The sequence below is a fragment of the Benincasa hispida genome, chromosome 3 (assembly GCF_009727055.1).
Source record: "Benincasa hispida cultivar B227 chromosome 3, ASM972705v1, whole genome shotgun sequence".
Classification (NCBI taxonomy): Eukaryota; Viridiplantae; Streptophyta; class Magnoliopsida; order Cucurbitales; family Cucurbitaceae; genus Benincasa; species Benincasa hispida.
Window position 1 is genome coordinate 35,855,850 of NC_052351.1, and position 8,878 is coordinate 35,864,727.

Below are 8,878 nucleotides of genomic sequence, written 5' to 3' on the forward strand. Positions count from 1 at the left end.
CGAATGGGTTGAGAAGAACTAAGCTAACATAACCTAAGAAGTTCATTGCTTACGATTATCTTGTGTTATGCTGTGCCAAATACCCCTTTAGAACTACTCGAGAGAGAGTCTGAAGAAAGAACCTAAGACTCGAGAGAGCTAGGTTAGAATCTAGACTCGAAAGAGCAAGATTAGAACTACATAAACGAGAGATAGGGACTTAGAGATAAGCTTTGTTTGCCAACTTGCATCGCATGCATCCTAGAGATAGGAATGATATTATGTGGTCGCCTTATTTTTGTGTGTGCTATTCTGTCATCGCATAAATAAGAATAGAGGCTTATGTGTAGGTCCTATAGACTTATCGCATATATCACATGCGTTCTAGTATTAGAAGCTGTAGCATTCGCATCGAGAGATGGTTTACTATTGTATGCATGTTACATGATCGCAAAGCATGAACGCATCTTAGAAAGTGTTAGCCAAAATCCTTCTCAACCCATTCACCGCATACTCGTCGTATCTTCCGCTCGCAAAGCATGAACGCATCTTAGATGGATCAAGGTTTGAAATGAAGCCGGTAATGTTGTAGATGATCCAGGCTGCTGGGCAGTTTGGAAGAAGGCATGGCGAAGACCCGCACACCCACCTCCGAGCTTCATAGAAATCTACAACACTTTTGTGTTCCCGAATATCTCAATCATGGAAGTTTGACTCACTCTGTTCCCATTTTCCTTATACGATCAAGCAAGAAAATGAACATATTCTCTCGAACTGGGGGAGATAACTTCGTGGAAACAGGTGGAGGAAAAGTTTATGAAGAAGTATTTCCCACCAACCGAGAATGCTAGGAGAAGGAAATTAATAACAAATTTTGAATAGGAAGATGATGAATCGCTCAGCGATGCCTGGGCGAGGTTCAAGCAGCTGGTAAGAGACTGTCCACATAATGGCTTACCAGACTGCCTACAAATGGAGATTTTCTACCAAGGACTGAATCCCTCTTCGTAGACCGTTGCCAATGCGGCAACCGCTGGTGTCTGCTCGATAAAGCATATGAGGAGGCAAAGAGTATACTTGACCGCATTTCTAAAAATCACGAGAATTGGCGGGAAAACGATCAAAGATCAAGAATTAAAGATAATGACGCAAACAATGGGGCCATCGCATCCCTGCAAAATCAAATGACTGCGATGATGAGTTTGATACAAGGCATCACAATTAATAACACGGGAGCGAAGAAAGAGCAGGTTAGTGCAATTGCTCAAACCACTGCAAGTTGTGTTATTTGCGAAGATGCTCACTCGATGGAAGAATACCCAACAAACCCGCAGTCGGTATGCTTCATGAGAAATAATCTCTATTCCGATACATATACCCCTGTCTCTTATACACATCTAGATGTGTATAAGAGACAGCAGTCGGTATGCTTCATGAGAAATAATCTCTATTCCGATACATATACCCCGGGTGGCGAAATCACCCAAATTTTGTGTGGAAAAATCAACAACAAAGCTTTCAACCTGTGGCACAAAAAGGGGGGCCATCTGGATTTTTCCCGCAAACAAACGGTACAGCGCATAGCCAAGCTAGCAGCTCAAAAACACCGCAATCTTCGTCCTTAGAGAGCTTGTTGAAGCAATACATTAAGGAAAACGAATCAGTGCTTCAGAATCAAGCTACATCCATTAGAAATCTCAAAATTCAAATGGGACAAATTGCAGACGAGCTGAAAAATAGACCGCAAGGAGCGTTGCTGAGCTCAACTGAGCTTCTCACAATGCTGGGGTAACGGGAAGGAACAATGCTTAGCAGTCTCCTTGCTGAGCGACAACATGACTGCGGAAGTAGAGGAGAAGCCCATTGCGACCTTGAATGCGATGACAACCGAAGACCCATTAACCTATAGTTTGGAGAAGCCCGAGAAAATAGTCCCTGAAGTTGCGTCCACCCTTAAGCCTCTAGATCTTGAGACAGAAGAAGTCCAACCACCAACAACTCCACAAAGATTGAAAGAAGAACAAAATGATGAAGAAAATATCGCAATAGTGGCTGCAACGCAAAATGCTATGATCCCACATAAAATGGGCGACCCAGGAATCTTCATGATACCATGCTCTATAGAGGGACCTACAGTGGCCAAGCACTATGTGATCTTGGGGCAAGTATAAACATAATGCCACTATCAATCTTCAAACAATTAAATGTCGGCACACTTACGCCCACAAAGGAAACTCTCCTGCTCGCGAACAAATCTCGAATACACCCTGAAGGAGAGTTTAAAAATGTCGCAATCTCAATCGATAAATTCATCCTACCGGCAGACTTCCTCATTTTGGATTATAAAGTGGACGAAGATGCATCAATTATATTGGGACGACCATTCCTTTTGACCAGTCACGCTCAAATTGATGTATGCAAGGGGCAAATTGTAATGAACATTCATGGGGAAAAACTTCGGATTAAGGCAGTAAAGATCCCAGAGGACAAAGAAAATAGAGAAAAGCCACTATGGACGTGAACAAACCAGCCTGCAAGAAGTGGTCCCTGAGTTATTATATGACTCAACTCCATCAGGGATGTAAGTTTTGGGAATCATGGAATCTTCAATTCTTCTCTACTACTCAGAATTTTCAATTCACTATATCTCTTCAGTCTTTATCTATTCTCACCCTTCTTACTCTATATACATATATATATATATATATATTGTTCTGTTTAAAATTATTTGACATTTTCTCTGTTTTTCTTGTAATGATCAAGGCGCTGGATTGGGGAGATGTTACACGAAGAAGCAACTTATCTTATTCTGTCACCACAATCCAAAGACGAGAGATTGCCGCAAAGAATGATGCATCAATATATAATGCGGGTGACAACGCAAATTTGGGGGTGTATTATTCCTTATCTCTATTTCAAATTTTGCACTATCGCATCTCATTTTAATTTTAAAAGTTTTATCACTGCATCCTCTTTGATTACTGCAATCATTTGACATAGATAAATTTAGTAAATCGTTGCATGTTGTTTCTTTGCCAAGTATGATTTCAATGATGAAAAACATGCTTCTATTTTTTCCGTATATACTAGAGTCATCTTAACTTTAAGATACTCACCTCATAAAATATTTCTAGAAGTTAGGGGTTTGCTAGCTTTCTTTCAAACTCTCTTTACGAGGCTTTCTAAGAACATCGCATGCCTTATCTCAATCTTTTGGCAGTGAGGACATTTTTGCATTTTAAATTTGGGGGTGAGGTATTTATTTTCGACCTTTTTATTCTAAAAAAAATTGAGAATAACAACTTCACTGTCAATACAATAAAAAACTCATGTTGATAAGAGTTAAGTTGTGAAAGACACTTATCCGTAGTTGGATGTCCGCATGATACACGTGGGAGCAAGCCAAAATGAAAGTAAGTCAACAGGATCAACGCATAAATAAATGACCGCAACTCTACTGCCAAGTAGGTATAAGTTTATCTGAGAAAGAGCGCATTGCTTGTAGTTGGATGTCCGCATGACACATGGAGGCAAGCCAAAACGAAGGCAAGGCACTCGGATCAGTGCAAAGTCAAAAAAAAAAATAACAAAGACAAGAAATATACAAGGATAAAATCATTTGATACCCCGGAGAAAAAAAAATCTTTTTGAAATAAATCATGCGATGTTCCAAAAATTAGTAAAGTTCTTTTGAAGGTTAAGCTTGCAGTCCGTAGGTCTTAGAAATATTTTAAGAAGAGACTTGAATAAGACTTAAGAAAATTTTGGTATATAAGATTTGAACGAAGTATCCTTGAGAAATCTAGGAAGAAGAACATTGCAGTCGATTTTCTAAAAGAAATCTTTAGCTTATGCTTGAGGACAAGCATTGTTTAAATTTGGGGGTGTGATAACGGGCAGAAATGCACGTTATCATAGTGCTAAGTTCTTAAACAATGTTGGCTTGCGTTGATAGAATATGTTAAATTGCGTCCAAAAAGCATTAAGTTTACTATATTGCGGCCACATGCGTTCATCGCATAGGAACAGTTGAATTTTGTGTTTTTATGCAGAATATGTATTGACGCAAGGCGGAAATTTCGATCATAGGAAATCATTGGTCGAGCGCAGTATTACCGTAAGGCTTTGCAGTGATCGTATTCGCAAAAATTTGCTCAAGAAGAATTACCACAACTTGGTCGACGCAATATGGTGGGCGCATCTGGGTGAAAGGCTAATTAATCGCAATGGGAAAAAAAGCTGATGACAGTCAAATCCGAATTAAGTTGACAGCCGCTAACGATAACAAGTACATTCAGCTTTTCGTTGACAAATATTCGGTACATCAATTAGGATTAAAATCATCTTATCTTTGCAATCATGAATGTTCTATAAATACCAAAGGCATCCTTCAGAAAGGGGTTAAGCAGTTCACCATTCCACCAGTTCGAAAATTCATACATTTGGATCACACGCCTTTGTTCATAGTTTTCCTTGCATTTTAAGGCGGAGCAAGAAAGGAATGGTGACGCCGGAGATCGCTCAGGGCAACTCGAGAGAGAACCTTGAGGCGTTTTAACATTAGAAGCCATAGTATTCGCATCGAGAGATGGTTTACTATTGTATGCATGTTGCATGATCGCAAAGCATGAACACATCTTAGAAAGTATTAACCGAAACCCTTCTCAATCTATTCACTGCATACTCATCGTATCTTCCGTTTACCAAATCTTTTCAAACTCCGCTGCATTTATTTATTTTTTATCATCGCAAACAACAACCTCAACAACTATTTATTTATTTCGTTACCGCAAAGTTTTCCTAAAAATTACCAACGCAACCTGTTTTCACAAGTCCTTGAGTTAGACCATGGACTTACCAGGAAACTCAATGGAATTTACACTTGGATCCCTTATGTGAACTTAAGTATGTATATGTGATATACAAGTGAATCATACCTTAAGTGATAACCTAAATAGGTCTGTAGTATAAGGATTAAGGTGGGATACCTGATCCTGGTGACACTACGGATACGACCCATAGGTGGCACGACCTCAATCCTGAGTGTTTTGGGAACTCCTGTCTTTGAGAGTGGTTCTTTGATTAGTATGGATAAGAGTGGCCAGACTGCCAACTCAACATACCTACCTTTTAGGGGACTTGTCTGATCTAGGAGCTAGGAACTCAATCCACAACATAGAATTCACTCATTTCCCGAAGCAGGGATAAGTAAAGAGATTTCTTCTTTAAGGGTTGATTTTGGGACTTGAACATAGTGGCCACAGCTTCTCTTTGGAAGAGAAGACTCAGTCATAGTAGGACTATGACTTATGTTCATTAGAGGGATCAGTGGTACTTAAGAAGTTAGATATAACTACAAGGGCATAACGGTTATTGACCCAACTATACTTACGAGTGAAGTGTTTTCGTACTACTGATTGGTTAAGATGGACACATAATATATATGTGATAAGAAGAGTTCAGCTGTCGATCTTTAGTGAAGTGTCTGGCAGTTAATGGATGATGGATCCCGTGGCTAAAGAGTTTAGTCAGTTATTCACATACCATTGGAGCTTCGAGCTACAGGTCCATAAGGTTCTCTTGGTAGCTCAATGGATTCAGTTGAGGATCAGTTCTTGGTGTTGATTTGAAATGTTCAAATTGATAAGAGGTAATTCGATTATATATGATATGATCGGTTTGATGTATGAGATACATCTAGTGGAAGATTAATGTAAACGAGATTTATATTAAGTACCATGGAATAGAAAAAGGACTATGGTTTATGTGTTTCATGAGATGAAATATTAAAACTATAGGTTATAAATATAGTATGATAAGTTGGTTATCATTTATATTTATAATATTATTAATTATTGGATAATAAAATCTTTTTCTCTAATAACCAATTGAGTGGGAGGTTATTGGTGGTTTCATGGTAACCGTGAGATAAAAGAAAAATTGTTTTCCTAATAAAGTTTTTGTCAAAATTAATTTACGAGATTTTCTTTCTCGGAAAAACATCTCACGGAAGTTGTCAAGTAAACACTGATTTACTAAGCGACAGCTTAAGTAAGCTAGACGATCGTGTAGTATTTTGTAAGCGATAAACACGGAACTAAGCGATGAACTAAACGATCGCTTAGCTTTTTCTAGACAATCGCTTAGCTTTTGCTAAACGATTGGACATCGACCTATACGATAGGTTTCAGCCATCTCCCACTTACCTAATCATGTACACGATTGTTGATTCCTCCTTCGTCTGCCGCATACCAAGTCCACACAGAGCCCACCCTCTGGATTTTCACACTGAGAATACCAAGGTAGCCTTCTTGGTGGTGTCACACTCAACTCAACGCCGTCGAGGTTCTGTGGAGACCGTGCGTGCTGTTGGGGTGTTCATGACCAAGGCGATCGTTGAGGACGAGTGCGCGGTGTTCGTGCTATGTAGCGTTCATGTTGTTCGAGCGTTCGTGATCAACGAACGTGGAGACGAGTCTACAAATGTGTGTAGAGATTTCTCTTTTTGGTCATTTGTAGTTTTATGCTGTAATTTCTATATTGATTGCATAACCGTTTGTTTTGTTTACGACTGTAATTTGTAATGTTCATACATGATTGTAAATTTGGAATGATCTTTTCTGCTGCTCATGGAAATCCTAAAATCAGATTGTAAATTCTTGCAAATCACCCTAAAAACTAAGGGAGAGAGTAAGCTCGTTTTGTGTGAGATCTCTAGTGAGACTGTGACTTCTGAGGGTTCAACAAGAGTTGTTGAACAGGCCGACAGATCAACAAGAGTTGTTGAGGTCGGAACATCTAGTCAACCAGCTCAAGAGTTGAGACTGTCTCGACGTAGTGGGAGAGTTATAAACCCACCAAATCGCTACATGGGTTTGACTGAAGCCCAAAACGTCATTACGAATGATGGGATCGAGGATCTATTGTCTTTTAAAAAAAAATGGAGGATGTTGACAAAGATGAATGGGTTAAAGCCACGAACTAGGAAATGGAGTCTATGTACTTTAATAATGTCTGGGAGCTTATTAATCCACCTGATGGGGTAAGACCTATTGGGTGTATGTGGATCTATAAGCGAAAGAAAGGTGTAGATGGAAAGGTGCAAACCTTTAAGGCTAGACTTGTGGCAAAGGTTTATACCCAGGTTGAGGGAGTTGATTATGAGGAAACTTTCTCACCTGTTGTCATGCTGAAGTCTATCAAGATTCTCCTATCCATAGACATGTTTTATGATTATGAAATATGGCAAATGGTCGTCAAGACTGCCATTGTTAATGGTAATCTTGAGAAGACTATCTATATGATTCAACTAAAAGGGTTCATAGTTCCAAATCAAGAGCAAAGAGTTTGCAAGCTTAATAGGTTCATTTATGGGCTGAAACAAGCATCTAGATCTTGGAACATCAGATTTGACATTGTAGTCAAGTCATTTGGCTTTGATCAAAACGTTGATGGACCTTGTGTTTACAAGAAGATCATCAATAACTCAGTCGCTTTTCTAGTACTGTATGTGGATGATATCTTACTCATTGGGAATGATGTAGGGTATCTGACTGATATTAAGAAATGGCTAGTTGCCTAGTTCCAAATGAAAGATTTGGGTGAGGCATAGTATGTTCTAAAGATCCAGGTCATTTGGGATCGTAAGAACAAACAGTTAGCCTTATCTCAGGCATCGTACATTGATCAAATGTTGATCAGGTACATGATGCAAGATTCCAAGAGGGGTTATTACCCTTCAGACATGGAATCATTTTGTCTAAGGATCAATGTCCTAAGACACCTCAAGAGGTTGAAAAGATGAGATGGATTCCCTATGTTCTGTTGTAGGAAGCTTGATGTATGCAATGTTGTGTACTTGACCCGACATTTGCTATGCAATAGGGATTGTCAGTCGGTATTAGTCCAATCTAGGATTTGATCACTAGATGGCAGTCAAGACGATCCTCAAGTATCTTTGGATAACGAGAGACTACATGCTCGTGTATGAAAATAAGGATCTGATCCTTATAGGATACACGGACTCTGACTTTTGAACCGATCGAGATTCTCACAAATCGACATCGGGGTCAGTGTTTACTCTGAATAGAGTGGCTGTAGTCTGGCGAAGCATCAAGGTAGGATGCATTGCGAACTCCACTATAGAAGGCGAATACGTAGCTGCTTGTGAAGCAACTAAGAAGGCTGTTTGGCTCAGGAAGTTCCTTTTAGATTTGGAAGTTGTTCCAAATATGGATTTTCCTATCACACTTTATTGTGATAACAGCGAGGTTGTGGAAAATTCAAAGGAGCCTCGGAGTCATCGTCGGTATAACCACATCGAATGGAAATATTACCTAATCAGGGAGATTGTGCATTATGATGATGTGATAGTCACGAAGATCACATCGGAGCATAATGTTGTTGATCCCTTTACAAAGGCCCTCACGACTAAAGTATTCGAGGGTCATCTGGAGAGTCTGGGTCTGCAGGACATGCGACATCTTGTCTAGGGCAAGTGGGAGATGATACTGGGGTATGCCCTAGTTTATTGTATATTTTACCTTTTATATTGTATTGTACATCAGTCTCCCGAGTCATTAGGATAAGTGAGAGATTGTTGGGATTGATGTCCTAATTCTCCCGGAGTCTTATTGTTTGTATTGATACACATTGTTTAATGAATAAAATAATTGTTATTTCATTCTGGCATTTACTCATATCCAATAAACAAAACTCCTTGGTTATCTTATGTGAACTTAAGCATGTATATGTGATATACAACGGGATCATGCCTTAAGTGATAACATAAATAGGTCTGTAGTATAAGGATTAAGGTGGGATACCTGATCCTGGTGATACTACAGATACGACCTGTTTTGTAAAGGTTTGCAAGTGTTGTAAACTACTACAGATGGTA

The 8,878-nt window shown here is 39.3% G+C and overlaps 1 non-coding gene across 1 annotated transcript; it reads right to left on the reverse strand.

The window, feature by feature from the left end:
• Positions 1–828: 828 nt before the first annotated feature.
• Positions 829–935, reverse strand: LOC120074811. Its single transcript, XR_005481092.1, has one exon. It is a non-coding gene; the product is annotated as a small nucleolar RNA R71 (small nucleolar RNA).
• Positions 936–8,878: the final 7,943 nt, after the last annotated feature.